Genomic DNA, 20809 nt, shown 5'->3' with positions numbered 1-20809 from the left:
ACACATACCAGACTCAAGCCTGTACACCCCACGCATCAGGAACTACCAGGGACACATACATTCCCCAATCATTCCTATGGGCGGGCAGGCCTAGCTCAGCACATGCACTCAGAGTGCGCACGCACTTTCCACTGGGACACAGTGAAAGTGCGCAGAATCCCAAAATCACCATCTCCAGGTCACCATTTGAAGCAAAAAGTCTAGGGGTGAACCTGCCCTAAGGGCCCAAGTCCAACAGTGTCCCTGCAGTGCGGGCCCGCGTCTGTGTTCTATCGCCCCAAGCAGGGAAGTCCATCACGGTGGTGATTGGCCTACCCTGCGTTTTGGCTGGAAGGGGGTTGTGTTGGACTTGGGCCTTGTGGCAGGTTCACCCCTAAACTTTTTGCCTTATGTGTGACCCTGTGTCAGTGATTTTTGGGTCTCTGCGCACTTTCCCCTGGGTCCCAGAGTGAAAGTGTGTGCGTGTAGTATGGCTGGCCTGCCCTTCCATAGGAATGCATGGGGAATGTGTGCGTCCCTAGTAGTTCCTGATGCGTGGGGAGTGCAGGCTCGAGTTTAGTATGTGTAAACTCGTGAGAGTGAATGCTGCGAGATGGTGTCTGCGGCATGTATGTGGCTAGAAGGGAAGTGCTACTTCTGGACATTGAGATATGTGTGCGTGTGCTGTGAGGGTGCTGGAGCGTGATTGGCTGGAGCTGGCTGGCATGCCAGGCTCCAGGAAGTCTGGATGGGTCTGCCCGGTGGTGAGTGTGAGATTAGCATGAGTGATGTGTGGGAGGAGTGTACCTGTGTCCTGGATGGGCTGGGTTTTCCCCACACAATGCTGGCTCCGCCCCCCTGTGGTGTGTCTAACGACCCTAGCCTCCCCAGTGAATGAAATGGGTGGTTGGGCCATCAAGAGTGCTCCAGAACCAGCTGCGACTGGTTTCTCCCCCCACCCTGCACCTACAGACAAAGGATTGCTCTGTATAAAAAGAGGCTGTGACCTCTTGGAAAATGTTCTTGTTTGCCAACTTGAAACTACCAGGGGCGTGTTGCTGCTTGGGCCCAGGGGGAAGGCTTGCCTCCCCTGGGCCCTGCCCAGCCCCTGGATGCCTTCTCCCTCTGGGGTCTTTCTGCCTTGCCTTGATGCCCTGGAGGACTTTTCTCTGCTGTGCTTGTCCCTGGACTTGTGGGGCTTCTTTGCCCTGCCCAGCTCCTGGATGCCAGAGGGACTTTTGCTGGACTTCTGGGCTTCCAAGTGCCTGGAAGCGCTTGATTTCTCCTGCAGCGCTGGGAGCGCTTTATTTTGACATATAGCGCTAGGAGCGCTTCACTTTTCACCTAGCGCCTGGAAGCGCTGTAATTCCTGCTAAAGCGCTGGGAGCGCTTTCCTTTTCCTTAGCGGCTGCCCACGCCGCAAATTACCGTTTATTTTGCCCCTAGCGCACCTTGGCGCTTTGTCGCCCTTGTCGCGCCCTGAGCACTTCATGCTCGTCTGCCGGTGCCCACCCGGTATGGTCCCCGGATCACCGTTGCAGCCGTGGGTCAAGGAGAAGCCGGGGAAAGCAGCCGCCCGCCCGGGCCGCGCTGTGATTGGTCCAGCCGGCCGAGCCTCCTGATGATTCCCTGATGACGATTTCCCCAGGCCGCGCCGTGATTGGCTGCCGGCCCGAGGGGATTCCCCTGTCCCGCCCCCGCCGGGGAGCGAGGCAGAAGCAGGCAGTGGTGCGAGCGTTGCGGGGCTCCCGTGACCAGGAGGGAGCCCCGGATACTGATTTATCCAGGAGCCACGAAGGCTCCATGTCGAGGCCCGGTCCCGAGATGGGGGTCCGGGTGAGGCAGAGACCGGCGCGTCTAAAGCCCCGGTGGAGGAGGAGAACCGCCGCCAAGCGCCAGAGTCCGGTGAGTGCCTTACAGGGGAGGAGGGGCGTCGGGGCACATTGTCGGTGCCCGCCCCTCCCCTCCAGAGCGAGCCTTGTGGTGTGGAGAGGCCCGTGAGGCCTCCGGTGATGCTAAGTCCCCCGAGAGGGACTCCGCCTGTTTTGCCCACGAGCCCCGAGAGGCTCCCCTGGCCCCACATTGTTACCCGAGCCCTGAGAGGTTCTTGACCCATTTGGCCATATCGAGTCCCCAGAGGGGGGACTCCACCGAAGGCCCCCCACCCTATTCACGAGCCCTGAGAGGCTCAGGGGGCATATTCGTTCTCGGGTCCCCCGTGAGGGACCCCAACAGCCCAGTGAGGCTGCATCTTTTTTGTTTTAGAGCCAGAGGGCTCAGTTGGGCACAGTCCTTGTCCTGAGGGGCCAGTGAGGGCCCCTGTCGCAGTTCTGTTTCCAGCTGCCCAGCAATTAGTGGGCAGCTGCACCGTGTAGGTCTTTCTTCCTCCCTAGGGACATGTTCTGGACTTTAGGAGTGAGGCGCACTCCTTCATCCCTGGCCTTTCCCCAGCTGCGCAGCACTTAGTGCCAGCTGCAGCGTTTAGGCCCCCCTGTCCTGTCCCTCAGCTGCCCAGCAAGTAGTGGGCAGCTGCTACGTTTAGGTTCTGGCGCAAGTGGCGCAACCTGGACCCTGGACTTTGATGTAAGTTCATGTTACTGTGATTTCTGCAAAGTGCTCTTTGCTGCACCTCTGAATGTGTTGTTGATACATTATGTGCCCTGTTCCTTACACCGCTGAACGTGTGTTGATGCGTCATGTGTTCCTTACACCGCTGAATGTAGGTTCTGCATCATGTGTTTTGTCCCCAGGTCTATGCCCCTACTTGTATTGTGATACTGAGGTGGTTGTTCTTGCTAGTGCAGGTGGTGCTAGTAAGGTCCTGGTTCCCTGCGTGACCTGTTCCTAGGGTGGTTAGGATTGCGTAGGGGGGACTTACCAGTTACCAGTGGGTACTGGTTGTGTGCTTTATGTCCTATTTTGTGTTACAGTGATCTTCTGTTATAAGTGATCCCAAGGGCTTGATACTAAGCTTGCCCCCTGACCAGAGTCCCAGGACCAGTGGACTCTATGGTGCCTTCCCTGCCAAATTGCTGGGACTTGTCTGATCTCCCTGGGCCCCTGGGGCCTCGCTGAAGTGTGCCTCGCTCGTTCCCCTCGGCAGCTCGTGCCGGCAGCCCGTCCAAGCCTCGAGCAGCGCCGCTCTCCCCTGAGTCGCGCCGCTTCGCTGGGCCGCCCGCTCAAGCTTACTAAGGAGGTCACTCGCATTATCCCGTGCAACCAGGACGGAAGGTACTGTCTGATAGGCTATGTTCTAAGTTCTAGGCCTACAAGTATTGTATTGTATTCTAAGTGCTGATCCCTGACAGTGGTCCAGGTGGCCCTGTCTTGTACATATCCCCTGTAAATTCTGCCCGTGCCTCTGGCACATTGTAAAGTGTGTGTTTTATCTAATGTGTTTTGGTGTAATACAAAGGCTATTTTTATATAACCTTGTGTGGAGTTTCCTTTGTGGTGGGTCCTGGGTGTTGTTGCTGGGGTGCGTGCGCAAATACTTAACTTACATCGCCTCCAAGTTTAGCCTTGCTGCTCGCGCCACGTTACCTAGAGGGTGAGCGGGGGTTATCTTGGCGTGTAACTCCCTTGCCCTGACTTGGGAGTGGTGGTCTCTGACTGACTTTGGCGAAAGCCCTGGCCAGCCAGGGATCCCATTTCCAACAGTGGTGGTGGAATTGGTGGACCTGGTGGTGGTGGTGGATGTGGTAGTGGATGAGGTGGTGGTGGACGTGGTGATGGTGGACGTGGTGATGGTAGTGGATGTGGTGCTGGGGGATGTGTTGGTGGTGGACATGGCGGTGGTGGTGTACATGGTAGTGGGCTTAGTGGTGGTCCTAGTGATGGTGGTGGACATGGTGAATGTGGTAGTGAACATGGTGGTGGTAGATGTGGTGATGGTGGACATGGTGGGGGTGGTGGACATGGTGGTGGTGGTGGACAGGGTGGTGGTGGTGGACATGGCGGTGGTGGTAGACATGATTGTGGATATGGTGGTGGACATAGTGGTGGTAGATGTGGTGGTGGTGGACATGGTGGTGGACGTGAAGGTGGTGGTGGTTACATTGGTGGTGGACATGGCAGTGTTGGACGTGGTGGTGGTGGTGGTGGACTTGGTGGTGCTGGTGGACATGGTGGTGGTGGGGGTGGTGGACATGGGGTGAACGTGGTGGTGGTATAAATGGTAGTGGAAGTGGTGGTTGTGGACATGGTGGTGGTGGACATGGTGGTGGTGGTGGTGGATGTGGTGGTGGTGGACATGGTGGTGGTGGTGGTGGACATGGTGGTGGATGTGGTGGTGGTGGTGAATGTGGTGGTGGATGTGGTGGTGGTGGTGGATGTGATGGTGGTGGATATGGTGCTGGATGTGGTGGTGGTGGATGTGGTGCTGGTAAATGTGGTGGTGGACCTGGTGGTTGTGGATGTGGTGGATGTGGTGGATGTGGTGGTGGTGGTTGTAGTAGACGTGATGGTGGTGGACATGGTGGTGGTTGTGGCGGTGGACGTGGTGGTGATGGACATGGTGGTGGTAGTAGTTGTTGTGATGGTGGATGTGGTGGTGGACCTGGTGGTATTGGTGGATGTGTGGTGGTGGACGTGGTGGTGGTGGACGTGTTGGTGGTGGATTTTGTGGTGGTGGTGAATGTGGTTTTGGTGGATGTGGTGGACTTGGTGGTGGTGGACTTGGTGGACGTGGTGGTGGTGGTGGTGGTGGATGTGGTAGTGGATGAGGTGGTGGTAGACGTTGTGATGGTGGACGTGGTGATGGTAGTGGATGTGGTGGTGGTGGATGTGTTGGTGGTGGACATGGCGGTGGTGGTGGACATGCTGGTGGACTTGGTGGTGGTCCTAGTGATGGTGGTGGACATGGTGGATGTGGTAGTGAACATGGTGGTGGTAGACATGGTGGTGGTGGACATGGTGGTGGTGGTGGTGGTGGACATGGTGGTGATGGTGGACATTGTGGTGGTAGATGTGGTGGTGGTGGACATGGCAGTGGTGGTGGACATGGTTGTGGATATGGTGGTGGACATAGTGGTGGTAGACGTGGTGGTGGTGGACATGGTGGTGGACGTGATGGTGGTGGTGGATACATTGGTGGTGGACGTGGATGTGTTGGACGTGGTGGTGGTGGTGGATTTGCTGGTGGTGGAATTGGTGGTGCTGGTGGACATGGTGGTGGTGGATGTAGGGGTGGTGGATGTGGGGTGAACGTGGTGGTGGTGATATGAATGGTAGTGGAAGTGGTGGTTGTGGACATGGTGGTGGTGGTGGTGGATGTGGTAGTGGTGGACGTGGTGGTGGTGGAAATGGTGGTGGTGGTGGACATGGTGGTGGATGTGGTGGTGGTGGTTAACGTGGTGGTAGATGTGATGGTGGTGGATATGGTGCTGGATGTGGTGGTGGTGGATGTGGTGCTGGTAAACGTGGTGGTGGGCCTGGTGGTTGTGGATGTGGTGGTGGTGGATGTGGTGGTGGTGGATGTGGTGGTGGTGGACGTGGTGGACGTGGTGGTGGTGGACATGGTGGTGGTTGTGGCATGGTGGTGGTGGACCTGGTGGTGATGGACATGGTGGTGGTAGTAGTAGATGGACGTGGTGGTGGTGGACTTGTTGGTGGTGGATTTTGTGGTGGTGGTGAATGTGGTTTTGGTGGATGTGGTGGACTTGGTGGTGGTGGACTTTGTGGACGTGGTGGTGGTAGACGTAGTGGTGGTGGACATGGTGGTGGACGTAATGGTGGTGGTGGATACATTGGTGGTGGACGTGGCGGTGTTGGACGTGGTGGTGGTGGTGGATTTGGTGGTGGTGGACTTGGTGGTGCTGGTGGACATGGTGGTGGACGTGGTGGTAGTAGACATGGTGGTGGTGGACGTGGTGGTGGTGGATGTGGTGGTGGTGGATGTGGTAGCAGTGGATGAGGTGGACATGGCGGTGGTGGACATGGTGGTGGTGGATGTTGTGGTGGATGTGGTGTTGGTGGTGGATGTGATGGTGGTGGATATGGTGCTGGATGTGGTGGTGGTGGATGTGGTGCTGGTAAATGTGGTGGTGGACCTGGTGGTTGTGGATGTGGTGGTGGTGGATGTGGTGGTGGTGGATGTGGTGGTGGTGGTTGTAGTGGGCGTGGTGGTGGTGGACATGGTGGTGGTTGTGGCGGTGGATGTGGTGGTGATGGACATGGTGGTGGTAGTAGTTGTTGTGATGGTGGATGTGGTGGTGGTGGACCTGGTGGTATTGGTGGATGTGTGGTGGTGGACGTGGTGGTGGTGGACGTGTTGGTGGTGGATTTTGTGGTGGTGGTGAATGTGGTTTTGGTGGATGTGGTGGACTTGGTGGTGGTGGACTTGGTGGACGTGGTGGTGGTGGTGGATGTGGTAGTGGATGAGGTGGTGGTAGATGTCGTGATGGTGGACGTGGTGATGGTAGTGGATTTGGTGGTGGTGGATGTGTTGGTGGTGGACATGGCGGTGGTGGTGGACATGGTGGTGGACTTGGTGGTGGTCCTAGTGATGGTGGTGGACATGGTGGATGTGGTAGTGAACATGGTGGTGGTAGACATGGTGGTGGTGGACATGGTGGGGGTGGTGGACATGGTGGTGGTGGACATGGTGGTGGTGGATGTGGTGGTGGTGGACATGGCGGTGGTGGTGGACATGGTTGTGGATATGGTGGTGGACATAGTGGTGGTAGACGTGGTGGTGGTGGACATGGTGGTGGACATGATGGTGGTGGTGGATACATTGCTGGTGGACGTGGCTGTGTTGGACGTGGTGGTGGTGGTGGATTTGGTGGTGGTGGAATTGGTGGTGCTGGTGGACATGGTGGTGGTGGATGTAGGGGTGGTGGATGTGGGGTAAACGTGGTGGTAGTGGAAGAGGTGTTGTGGACATGGTGGTGGTGGACATGGTGGTGGTGGTGGTGGATGTGGTAGTGGTGGATGTGGTGGTGGTGGAAATGGTGGTGGACATGGTGGTGGATGTGGTGGTGGTGGTTAACGTGGTGGTGGATGTGGTGGTGGTGGTGGATGTGATGGTGGTGGATATTGTGCTGGATGTGGTGATGGTGGATGTGGTGCTGGTAAAATTGGTGGTGGACCTGGTGGTTGTGGATGTGGTGGTGGTGGATGTGGTGGTGGTGGATGTGGTGGTGGTGGACATGGTGGTGGTTGTGGCGTGGTGGTGGTGGACCTGGTGGTGATGGACATGGTGGTGGTAGTAGTAGATGGACGTGGTGGTGGTGGACGTGTTGGTGGTGGATTTTGTGGTTTTGGTGAATGTGGTTTTGGTGGATGTGGTGGACTTGGTGGTGGTGGACTTTGTGGACGTGGTGGTGGTAGACGTGGTGGTGGTGGACATGGTGGTGGACGTAATGGTGGTGGTGGATACATTGGTGGTGGACGTGGCGGTGTTGGACGTGGTGGTGTTGGTGGATTTGGTGGTGGTGGACTTGGTGGTGCTGGTAGACATGGTGGTGGACGTAGTGGTGGTGGACATGGTGGTGGTGGACCTGGTGGTGGACGTGGCGGTGGTGGATGTGTTGGCAGTGGATGAGGTGGACATGGTGGTGGTGGACATGGTGGTGGTGGATGTGGTGGTGGATGTGGTGGTTGTGGATGTGGTGGTGGTGGACGTGGTGGTGGATGTGGTGGTGGTGGATGTGGTGCTGGTAAATGTGGTGGTGGACATGGTGGTTGTGGATGTGGTGGTGGTGGATGTGGTGGTGCTGGACATGGTGGTGGTGGTAGCATGGTGGTGGTGGACGTGGTGGTGATGGACATGGTGGTGGTAGTAGTTGTGGTGGTGGTGGATGTGGTGGTGGTGGACCTGGTGGTATTGGTGGATGTGTGGTGGTGGAAGTGGTGGTGGTGGATGTGTTGTGGTCGATTTTGTGGTGGTGGTGAATGTGGTTTTGGTGGATGTGGTGGACTTGGTGGTGGTGGACTTGGTGGACCTGGTGGTGGTGGTGGATGTGGTAGTGGATGAGGTGGTGGTGGACATTGTGATGGTGGACGTGGTGATGGTAGTGGATGTGGTGGTGGTGGATGTGTTTGTGGTGGACATGGTGGTGGTGGTGGACATGGTGGTGGACTTGGTGGTGGTCCTAGTGATGGTGGTGGACATGGTGGATGTGATAGTGAACATGGTGGTGGTAGACGTGGTGGTGGTGGACATGGTGGGGGTGGTGGACATGGTGGTGGTGGTGGACAGGGTGGTGGTGGATGTGGTGGTGGTGGACATGGCGGTGGTGGTAGACATGGTTGTGGATATGGTGGTGGACATAGTGGTGGTAGACGTGCTGGTGGTGGACATGGTGGTAGACGTGATGGTGGTGGTGGATACATTGGTGGTGGACGTGGCGGTGTTGGACGTGGTGGTGGTGGTGGAATTGGTGGTGGACTTGGTGGTGCTGGTGGACATTGTGGTGGTGGATGTGGGGGTGGTGGATGTGGGGTGAATGTGGTGGTGGTATAAATGGTAGTGGAAGTGGTGGTTGTGGATGTGGTGGTGGACATGGTGGTGGTGGTGGATGTGGTGGTGGTGGACGTGGTGGTGGTGGAAATGGTGGTGGTGGATGTGGTGGTGGTGGATGTGGTGGTGGTGGTGAACGTGGTGGTGGATGTGGTGGTGGTGGTGGATGTGATGGTGGTGGATATGGTGCTGGATGTGGTGGTGGATGTGGTGCTGGTAAATGTGGTGGTGGACCTGGTGGTTGTGGATGTGGTGGTGGTGGATGTGGTGGTGGTGGATGTGGTGGTGGTAGACGTAGTGGACGTGGTGGTGGTGGACATGGTGGTCGTTGTGGCATGGTGGGGGTGGATGTGGTGGTAATGGACATGGTGGTGGTGGTAGTTGTTGTGATGGTGGATGTGGTGGTGGTGGACCTGGTGGTATTGGTGGACATGGTGATGGTTGTGGCATGGTGGTGGTGGACGTTGTGGTGATGGACATGGTGGTGGTAGTAGTTGTTGTGATGGTGGATGTGGTGGTGGTGGACCTGGTGGTATTGGTGGATGTGTGGTGGTGGACGTGGTGGTGGTGGACGTGTTGGTGGTGGATTTTGTGGTGGTGGTGGTGAATTTGGTTTTGGTGGATGTGGTGGACTTGGTGGTTGTGGACTTTGTGGACGTGGTGGTGGTGGTGGATGTGGTGGTGGTGGTTGTAGTGGACGTGGTGGTGGTGGACATGGTGGTGGTTGTGGCGGTGGACGTGGTGGTGATGGACATGGTGGTGGTAGTAGTTGTTGTGATGGTGGATGTGGTGGTGGTGGACCTGGTGGTATTGGTGGATGTGTGGTGGTGGACGTGGTGGTGGTGGACGTGTTGGTGGTGGATTTTGTGGTGGTGGTGAATGTGGTTTTGGTGGATGTGGTGGACTTGGTGGTGGTGGACTTGGTGGACGTGGTGGTGGATGTGGTAGTGGATGAGGTGGTGGTAGATGTCGTGATGGTGGACGTGGTGATGGTAGTGGATGTGGTGGTGGTGGATGTGTTGGTGGTGGACATGGCGGTGGTGGTGGACATGGTGGTGGACTTGGTGGTGGTCCTAGTGATGGTGGTGGACATGGTGGATGTGGTAGTGAACATGGTGGTGGTAGACATGGTGGTGGTGGACATGGTGGGGGTGGTGGACATGGTGGTAGTGGACATGGTGGTGGTGGATGTGGTGGTGGTGGACATGGCGGTGGTGGTGGACATGGTTGTGGATATGGTGGTGGACATAGTGGTGGTAGACGTGGTGGTGGTGGACATGGTGGTGGACGTGATGGTGGTGGTGGATACATTGGTGGTGGACGTGGCTGTGTTGGACGTGGTGGTGGTGGTGGATTTGGTGGTGGTGGAATTGGTGGTGCTGGTGGACATGGTGGTGGTGGATGTAGGGGTGGTGGATGTTGGGTAAACGTGGTGGTAGTGGAAGAGGTGGTTGTGGACATGGTGGTGGTGGACATGGTGGTGGTGGTGGTGGATGTGGTAGTGGTGGACGTGGTGGTGGTGGAAATGGTGGTGGACATGGTGGTGGATGTGGTGGTGGTGGTTAACGTGGTGGTGGATGTGGTGGTGGTGGTGGATGTGATGGTGGTGGATATTGTGCTGGATGTGGTGATGGGGGATGTGGTGCTGGTAAACGTGGTGGTGGACCTGGTGGTTGTGGATGTGGTGGTGGTGGATGTGGTGGTGGTGGATGTGGTGGTGGTGGACATGGTGGTGGTTGTGGCATGGTGGTGGTAGACCTGGTGGTGATGGACATGGTGGTGGTAGTAGTAGATGGACGTGGTGGTGGTGGACGTGTTGGTGGTGGATTTTGTGGTGGTGGTGAATGTGGTTTTGGTGGATGTGGTGGACTTGGTGGTGGTGGACTTTGTGGACGTGGTGGTGGTAGACGTGGTGGTGGTGGACATGGTGGTGGACATAATGGTGGTGGTATATACATTGGTGGTGGACGTGGCGGTGTTGGACGTGGTGGTGTTGGTGGATTTGGTGGTGGTGGACTTGGTGGTGCTGGTAGACATGGTGGTGGACGTAGTGGTGGTGGACATGGTGGTGGTGGACCTGGTGGTGGACGTGGCGGTGGTGGATGTGGTGGCAGTGGATGAGGTGGACATGGTGGTGGTGGACATGGTGGTGGTGGATGTGGTGGTGGATGTGGTGGTTGTGGATGTGGTGGTGGTGGACGTGGTGGTGGATGTGGTGGTGGTGGATGTGGTGCTGGTAAACGTGGTGGTGGACATGGTGGTTGTGGATGTGGTGGTGGTGGACGTGGTGGTGCTGGACATGGTGGTTGTGGTAGCATGGTGGTGGTGGACGTGGTGGTGATGGACATGGTGGTGGTAGTAGTTGTGGTGGTGGTGGATGTGGCGGTGGTGGACCTGGTGGTATTGGTGGATGTGTGGTGGTGGAAGTGGTGGTGGTGGACGTGTTGTGGTCGATTTTGTGGTGGTGGTGAATGTGGTTTTGGTGGATGTGGTGGACTTGGTGGTGGTGGACTTGGTGGACCTGGTGGTGGTGGTGGATGTGGTAGTGGATGAGGTGGTGGTGGACGTCGTGATGATGGACGTGGTGATGGTAGTGGATGTGGTGGTGGTGGATGTGTTTGTGGTGGACATGGTGGTGGACATGGTGGTGGACTTGGTGGTGGTCCTAGTGATGGTGGTGGACATGGTGGATGTGATAGTGAACATGGGGGTGGTAGACGTGGTGGTGGTGGACATGGTGGGGGTGGTGGACATGGTGGTGGTGGTGGACAGGGTGGTGGTGGATGTGGTGGTGGTGGACATGGCGGTGGTGGTAGACATGGTTGTGGATATGGTGGTGGAAATAGTGGTGGTAGACGTGCTGGTGGTGGACATGGTGGTGGACGTGATGGTGGTGGTGGATACATTGGTGGTGGACGTGGCGGTGTTGGACGTGGTGGTGGTGGTGGATTTGGTGGTGGTGGACTTGGTGGTGCTGGTGGACATTGTGGTGGTGGATGTGGGGGTGGTGGATGTGGGGTGAATGTGGTGGTGGTATAAATGGTAGTGGAAGTGGTGGTTGTGGACGTGGTGGTGGACATGGTGGTGGTGGTGGATATGGTGGTGGTGGACATGGTGGTGGTGGAAATGGTGGTGGTGGATGTGGTGGTGGTGGATGTGGTGGTGGTGGTGAATGTGGTGGTGGATGTGGTGATGGTGGTGGATGTGATGGTGGTGGATATGGTGCTGGATGTGGTGGTGGTGGATGTGGTGCTGGTAAATGTGGTGGTGGACCTGGTGGTTGTGGATGTGGTGGTGGTGGATGTGGTGATGGTGGATGTGGTGGTGGTAGACGTAGTGGACGTGGTGGTGGTGGACATGGTGGTCGTTGTGGCATGGTGGGGGTGGATGTGGTGGTAATGGACATGGTGGTGGTGGTAGTTGTTGTGATGGTGGATGTGGTGGTGGTGGACCTGGTTGTATTGGTGGACATGGTGGTGGTTGTGGCATGGTGGTGGTGGTGGTCGTGGTGGTGATGGACATGGTGGTGGTAGTAGTTGTTGTGATGGTGGATGTGGTGGTGGTGGACCTGGTGGTATTGGTGGATGTGTGGTGGTGGACGTGGTGGTGGTGGACGTGTTGGTGGTGGATTTTGTGGTGGTGGTGGTGAATTTGGTTTTGGTGGATGTGGTGGACTTGGTGGTTGTGGACTTTGTGGACGTGGTGGTGGTGGTGGATGTGGTAGTGGATGAGGTGGTGGTGAACATGGTGATGGTGGTGGACATGGTGGTGGACTTGGTGGTGGTCCTAGTGATGGTGGTGGACATGGTGGATGTGGTAGTGAACATGGTGGTGGTAGACGTGGTGGTGGTGGACATGGTTGGGGTGGTGGACATTGTGGTGGTGGTGGACATGGTGGTGGTGGATGTGGTGGTGGTGGACATGGCGGTGATGGTGGACATGGTTGTGGATATGGTGGTGGACATGGTGGTGGTAGACGTGGTGGTGGTGGACATGGTGGTGGACGTGATGGTGGTGGTGGATACATTGGTTGTGGACATGGCGATGTTGGACGTGGTGGTGGATTTGGTGGTGGTGGACTTGGTGGTGCTGGTGGACATGGTGGTGGTGGATGTGGGGGTGGTGGACGTGGGGTGAACGTGGTTGTGGTGGTATAAATGGTAGGTGAAGTGGTGGTTGTGGACGTGGTGGTGGTGGACATGGTGTGGTGGATGGGGTGGTGGAGGACATGGTGGTGGACGTGGTGGTGGTGAACGTGGTGGTGGTGGCCGTGGTTGTGGTGGACATGGTGGTAGTGGACGTGGTGGTGATTGATGTGGTGGTGGTGGACATGCTGGTGGTGGTGGTGGATGTGGTTGTGGTGGACGTGGTGGTGGTGGATGGGGTGGTGGTGGACATGGTGGTCTTGGTGGTGGACGTGATGGACGTGGTGGTGGTGGCCGTGGTTGTGGTGGACATGGTGGTAGTGGACGTGGTGGTGGTTGATGTGGTGGTGGTAGATGTGGTGGTGTACATAGTGGAGGTGGACTTGGTGGTGGTGGTGGACGTGATGGTGAATGTAGTGGTGGATGTGGTGGTGGACTGAGTGGTGATGGATGTGGTGGTGGTGGTGGATGTGGATGTGGTGGTGGTGAGGGACGTGGTGGTGGACGTGGACGTGGTGGTTGACATGGTGGTAGTGGATATGGTGGTGGTGATTGCTGTGGTGGTTGACATGTTGGTGGTGGATGTGTTGGTGGTGGTGGATGTGGTGGTGGTGGACGTGGTGGTGGACGTGGTGGTGAATGGTGAATGTGGTGGTGGACATGGTGGTATTGGATGTGGTGGACATGGTGGTGGATGTGGTGGTGGTGAACGTGGTGGTGGTGGTGAACGTGGTGGTGGTGGTGGACGTAGTGGTGGTGGACGTGGTGGTGGTGTTGGACATGGTGGTGGTGGATGTGGTGGTGGATGTGGTGGTGGGGGTGGACATGGTGGTGGATGTGGTGGTGGACATGGTGGTGGTGGACATGGTGGACATGGTGGTGGTGGTGGACGTGGTGGTGGTAGTGGACATGGTGGTGGTGGTGGATGTGGTGGTGGTGGACGTGGTGGTGGACGTGGTGGAGGTGGTGGTGGTAGATGTGGTGGTGGTGGACATGATGGTGGTGGACGTGGTGGTGGTGGACATAGTGGTGGTGGTGGACATGGTGGCGGTGGTGGATGTGGTGGTGGACATGGTGGTGGATGTGGGGTGGTGGACATGGTGGTTGATGTGGTGGTGAACGTGGTGGTGGACATGGTGGTGGATGTGGTGGTGGTGGATGTGGTGGTGGTGTATGTGGTGTTGGTAGACGTGGTGGTGGTAGACATGGTGGTGGTGGACATGGTGGTGGTGGATGTTGTGATGGATATGGTGGTGGACGTGGTGGTGGTGGATGAGGTGGTGGTCATGGTGGATATGGTTGTGGTGGACATGCTGGTGTTGATGGACATAGTGGTGGTGGATGTGGTGGTGGTGGACGTGGTGGTGGTAGACATGGTGGTGGTGGTGGACGTGGTGGTGGTGGACGTGGTGATGGTGGACATAGTGGTGGTGGTGAATGTGGTGGTTGTGGACGTGGTGGACATGGTGGTGGACTTGGTGATTGTGGATGTGGTGTTGGACATGGTGGTGGACGTGGTGGTGGGCGTGGTGGTGGATGGGGTGGTGGTGGTGGATGTGGTGGTGGGTGTGGACATGGTGGTGGTGTGGGACGTGGTGGTGGACTTGGACGTGGTGGATGTGTTGGTAGTGGACAAATGGTTGCCATTACACCCCTCGTAAAGATACAATGGAGGTCATTTTTTAAATTCTTTTTGTAAAAATGTTATCCAAAAAAATTTAAGATGTCTGCCTGTGGGGCTGCGCGCCTTTTCATGCAGTGGCAGCAGACCTGAAGTGGTAAAAAATGTCAAAGAAAATATAAATTGGGCCCATAATTAGTGCCTTTGCCTGTGCTAGTTGGCATCTGACTCTTAGGGGTTAGCTAGGACGAACAGTCAAGTTGGATTCTTGGATGTCCATGCAGATTTTGAACTCTTATACAATTAACTCCAGAATAACTCGCAGTATTTTGAATGCCAAATTTGCTTTTGGAAAGGATACAACTTTTATTTCATATGGTTTCAGAAGTTGAAGAAACATTGGTAATTTACAAGTAAAATGGTTTTCACCCAAAGGGAGACAATCTGAATAAATTTTTTTTAGCAGACAGAAACTGAGTTCTGAATGTCCGCTTTCAAGCAGCCGAAAAGCCCTGTGTGTTCATACTACTGGTGAAGCTAGGCGATGTGTCTAGTGGGGCATTAGAAATTCAGAATACCTTGCAGGTGTATCCAAGTGAAGTCTCTCTTGATGGTTCCTTTGCATCAGTGCAACAGCCCAGTTGCTGATGCCTCAGCGATTGCACTGGCACGTGGTTGCAGTCCGAGCGACGATCAGGGATTAGTGCGGCCAAACCACTTGTGTCCACAGGTTTTGTGGGTGCTATTGTGAGAGCTCGGAGCCTCATAGGATATCCCGTACAAAACAAGGGAACACACAACACACCAAATTGGCTAGATCAGCTTACAGGAGGTCTCCACGCAGTGGTGTAAAGATTTTGAGGGTTGGGCGGGCTCTTAGGCTTATGCACAGTTGACAACCACTGCAACCAGTAGAGGGGCATCGGTTCACTCCAGAGTTTCTGGAGATCTATCCTCCTTTGGTGTAGCCTTGGTACATCAACAGGAAACACTCTCTCGCAGGGATGAATTTGAAAGAAGGGGCAGAAAAGCATTTTCTGCTGTGGTGAAGAATGTTTAAAAGCCCATCCCTGACTCCAGAAAGAAGCAGCATCAAGTGTAGAATTCCTGGCCCGTTCCTCCGTACTGATTTTTTTTAACTGCTCTTTATTGGAATTTTTTTACATGTCCAAAATACACAAACTTAGCCACCGCGTACGCTAATGCATAGTCTCTGCAAACACTACCATCGCGATGAAGACAGACAAGACAACCAACAGGTTAGGTATGGGCAATTAGCTCATTCTATACTTCAAAATATTTTGGGCAACCCGTCAACATAGTGGGGGTGAGCTCATATCAAAGTCAGGGGCGGAAGTGGACTCCAGAGTGAGCATCCTTTCTCCATAATGATGTGCAAAGCTTCACTGAAGTTAAAGGTGCACTGGTATCAAGGCCCATTTGAATAATCTAAAGTTGTACCACTTGGTTACTGGACAATCGTATATATTTAACTTCAGCTAAAATTTGTACAGAACCAAGAAAATTCAGTGCACCTTTCACTGTACACTGTACGTGTGTTCTTTTCTCCAATGTAAGCAAGTGGCCATGGCCCTGTAGGCTTGAGGCTAGGCATCTAACATGTGCTCAGACTGATGGGCTAGATACAAAATGTCCCTCTATCGTTCATTGTAGCATTTGTGGATCCAACCTCAACACACTACAACCTCAGCTTCTCTGTCCTGCAGAGTATGACCAGACCGAGAAAATTTGAGTGAGAGAGAGAAAGTTACAGCTGCAGGGACTTGTGAGGGGGTAATGGGTAAACAGGTTTCAGAAATATAGACTGTCTACAATGGCAGCCCCTCAATCCTAGAGATACTTGTGCAACAGCAAAGCTTCAGGCATGTGAGCTTTTGGCACACCATCTTTCAGCCACGGGTCTAAAATTCTCCTTCGTGGGCATTACTGCTTACTTCTTCTCCCGGGCAGTTCAGTGTGCCCCAGAGTCCAGGGGCTTAGCCGTTGCTGTCATGAAAGATGGGCACCAGCAAATACATTTTCTCTGGCAGAAAGTCTCTCATATTTGTGTAGCTTTCTCTTTAATGTCATCTGAAGTGCAAAGCCTTTGTCCCACAGAGTCAGAGTTTATTTTATGTTCAGGTAGATATTGGCACTGATAGAATCCAGAGTTAACCAAAGCGGAGCTGATCCTCAAATTTGAATTCCTACCCTGTTTATGAGCAAGAACACCCCCCGTCTTTGTCCTTTCTTTTCTTTAGCAGGTGAAGCTTAAACTCTTTAAAGTAGTTAGTTTCCTTGTTTGTTAGGTGAATGCCAGCACAACGCTAATCGGGGAAGCCTGGGGTTAAGTTGATGCATTTGAATTCTGGCTTCTGCTCCCAACATATTACTGGCCATGACTGCCTAGGGACAATCATTATATCACTGTGACAGGTTTCAGCCAGCAGTAAAAAAAATTCTACAGTTAATAAGGCCTTTCTTTCATCTTGAGAAAATGTGAACTATGCGTAAATAATAATATGTTGGCAAATTTACCAGCCACAGGTTTCACACAAGGAATGACTCCCCACTCTAAATAGAGCTTTCTCAGTGGTATAGACAGACTAGTGCTGTCTCTTCCAAAGACAAAAAGTTGTTTCAAAAACGATTTTCATTTTCTGTTTTTGCTGTCTTTGCCTGTGGTTGTTACCATTAAAATTGTTAGTTTTAGACCTGTATTTTAAAACAGTGCACTCCCAGCCATCATTTTGTGTTCACAAGCCAGTGAAATCGGCCAACCTGCCTCCCCCCAGCAACAGGGATTTTCTACATCAGAGGGTGCTTCTGTGAGCTGTTTAAACTGTGTTTACTAGGGCCTGTGCACTTTGTTTTTTGGCCAGCAGAGGGAGTAAAGTTTTATTTAAACAGTATTGTTAGATTTCAAGTTAGTGAGGCCCTTACCTGCTGACGTCCAAAGTGTGGATTGAGCCTGCCTGTCTCCTAGGAGATTCTGAACAGGAGAAGCAGCTGCCCAGCCCCCACCCCCAGGCCAGCAGACCATTGGCTATTCAGCTACCAGGCAAGTCTGAGACCGTCTCTCACACCTGCCCATGCCCCTTAAGGCCTTGCTGGGTGCACCCCAAATCATTCTCCTCCATCTTGTGAGTTGCAGCCTACCTGTGCCCTAGATTGCAGTGAGAAGGGTCCAGCAAGTGTTAAGGAGACAGACTAGTACTGTCTCTTCCCAAGACAAAAAGTTGTTTCAAAAACGATTTTCACTTTCTGTTTTTACTGTCTTTGCCTGTGGTTGTTATAGTTAAAAAATGTAGTTTTAGCCTGCCTGTAATTGTATATTTGATCACCTGTGTTGTGTTTTAAACTTGTGGTTTTCCCTGCTCATGATTGCCCCCATTTAGCGTGTTGAATTGTGGGATTTGCAGTCCCACCTCTAAAGTTTGTCCCTCTCATTCCTTAGTGACAATTCTGTTTTCCCCTCCAAATTTCTCATTTGCTCTGTGCTAAGACCTGTATGTTAAAACAGTGCACTCCCAGCCACCATTTTGTGTTCATAAGTCAGTGAAACCAGCCCCCCTGCCTCCCCCCAGCAACAGGGATTTTCTACATCAGAGGGTGCTTCTGTGAGCTGTTTAAACTGTGTTTACTAGGGCCTGTGAACTTCGTTCTTTGGCCAGCAGAGGGAGTAAAGTTTTATTCAAACAGTATTGTTAGATTTCAAGTTAGTGAGGCCCTTACCTGCGCAAGTCCAAAGTGTGGATTGAGCCTGTCTGTCTCCTAGGAGATTCTGAACAGGAGAAGCAGCTTCCAACTCCCTGGCCAGCAAACCTTGTCTGAGGTCGCTGGGACCTTATATCGTCTGCTAGTGGTTGGTACATGTCTACAATGATTGGTGGTTGTATTTGGTGTTTCTATTGGATTAGGGTTAATGTCCTCATTGGTTGGGTATTTGAGGGTTCTGATTGGTTTCTGGGTCTGTGATTCAATCATTGTAGGGTGGGACTAGGGCTAGGGTTAGACCTTTAATTGGAAGTAGCGCTTAGGGCTTCTGGTTTGATCGGTTGCTGGACTAGGTGTGGGACTCAGAGTAGGGTTAGGCTTTCTATTGAAAGTAGGGACTAGGGCTTACTGTGCCATTGGTTGCATGGACTTGTTTTGGGACTACTGGTAGGGCTAGGGCCTTTATTGGATCTGGAGATCAGGGTTTTTGAACTGATTGGGTGATTGCACTAGGGCTAAGATTGGCTGTAAGGTCCTGGTCTCCTATTGGTTCTAGATTTTAGGGCTAGTGTTGTGATTGGAAAGTGTTAGGGCTAGGGTTCCCCTTGGCTTAAGGGGTCACCTGATTACTAGGGCTATAAAAAAGGCCAGGGTTAGGGCGTCTCAGCCCGGGCGTTGAGGCTAAGGGCAGAGAGGACAAGGGCAGTTGCCTGTTTGAGCCTGTTAAGGGCAGAGAGGACAAGGGCAGTTGCCTGTTTGAGCCTGTTAAAGGCAGAGAGGACCAGGGCAATTGCATGTTTGAGCCTGGTCGAGACTGGTCGGGACTAGGGCCAGAAATGCTGCCCTTTTTCTCATTTAGCAATACCCAGCCCACACCATCCACATCCACAAACAGAGCAACACACTCACACCAAATGTACACCACGCACAGCACTATGCACAGATTACTGTACCAGCGTGCACTACAAACCCAACCAAACCACATCTACATACCCTACTATCCCTACTACCACACATATCCACCATCACCTACAAACAGTACACAACCCTATCCTATACCACTAACCAATACACTCATCACTAACAGAACGCCAATCAACACCATACATAACTACATCCCATTCAGGCACCCTCTCCCTGCTGTAATTACACCTAACAGACCACCTTTTATCACTAACAAACATATAATCATCCTTCCATCAGTGTCCAACAAACACCCTCCTCTCCCTTCTTCCATAATAACACTAACGCACAACACACACACTGCACACAACCACACTTTGTAACTCTTGCAACAAACCAGTCTAAGATAAACACTCTCACCTCTACTTCATTCCCTCCTACACACAACATACACTCTACTCATAAACACATCACCACCCCCTCTATGTCACAACTTCCTCTCACAAACAATACTACACAACCAAATCCATTACATGAAACATATACATCAGCACCCTTTTCACTACTCCTCAAAAGCAAAACATATCACACACACCAGCACAACAAGATCTTCAAAGCGCAACACCTCATAATACTTACCATCACAAAATACAAACATATACCCACCTTTCAAATCACACAAAGGAACAAACTCCAATGCCAAGCTTTCACTCTTCCACCACACCTAACACATATACAGCAATACAACACCTCTCTTCTAGCAGCCTCTCATCCATTGGACAATTTAGAACATTACTACATGACCCACATGCTGCACCACCTCCCCTGACTCATACACCTTCCGCCTTAAACACACACAAAAAATATAAGCAACATGCCACGCGTCACAACTTTGCTTCCCCACGTCTACTTCACAACAAAGTTAAACCACAAAAGCAACACAGCACTCCAACTCACTCACCATCTCCACCACATACGCATGCAGACCCATCAAAATGCCTTATTAGCATGCTGGATAAGGAACACGATACAGAACAGCTACACAATTGCTATCCTAATACAGCTAATACCAGCACTAAAAACACACCTGCTACAAACCCACACATTACTGATCACTCTTCTACCAAACAAAGTCCCACTATCACCAAAGGCCACTCACTAAACTGTCTACTAATAAATGCTCGCTCCCTCTCTAAAAACAAGCATCACATCTACAGCCTTCTCACTGATGCAAAACCAGACATACTATTCATAACCGAATCATGGTTGGGAGAAGGGTAAACAGACATAATATCGAATCCAAAATATTGTTTGGACAAAATATCGAGTAAAAAATATAGACTAGCCAAAATATCGACCAGACATAATATAGACTACAAAAATATCGAGTAATATCGATATTAATAGCCAAAATATCAAATCAAAAATATAGACTAGACATAATATCGACTAGATAGAATATAGACAAAAAAAAACCGAAAATAAGATAGTTTTTAATATTTTTTAATAATTGTGTAATATAAATCTGTAGCGGGTTGTGGGTTTATAGGGGAATAGGGTGGGAAGTAATTTAATAATAATTAATTAATTATGTAAATTAATAATAATTATTAATTAATTATTAATTGGTAAATAATTAAAATATAATTGGTAAATAATAATAATTGATTAATAATTAATTTTTAGTAAATTATTTTCTGTAGCGGGTTGTGGGTTTATAGGGGAATAGGGTGGGAAGTAATTTAATTATAATTAATTAATTATGTAAATTAATAATAATTGTTAATTACTTATTAATTGGTAAATAATTAAAATATAATTGGTAAATAATAATAATTGATTAATAATTAATTTTTAGTAAATTATTTTCTGTAGCGGGTTGTGGGTTTATAGGGGAATAGGGTGGGAAGTAATTTTATTATAATTAATTAATTATGTAAATTAATAATAATTGTTAATTAATTATTAATTGGTAATCAA

Source organism: Lissotriton helveticus, chromosome 1_1, assembly GCF_964261635.1.
Source record: "Lissotriton helveticus chromosome 1_1, aLisHel1.1, whole genome shotgun sequence".
In the NCBI taxonomy this organism is placed as follows: Eukaryota; Metazoa; Chordata; class Amphibia; order Caudata; family Salamandridae; genus Lissotriton; species Lissotriton helveticus.
The sequence above is the reverse complement of the archived record's forward strand: the minus strand, read 5'-3'. Positions refer to the sequence as shown.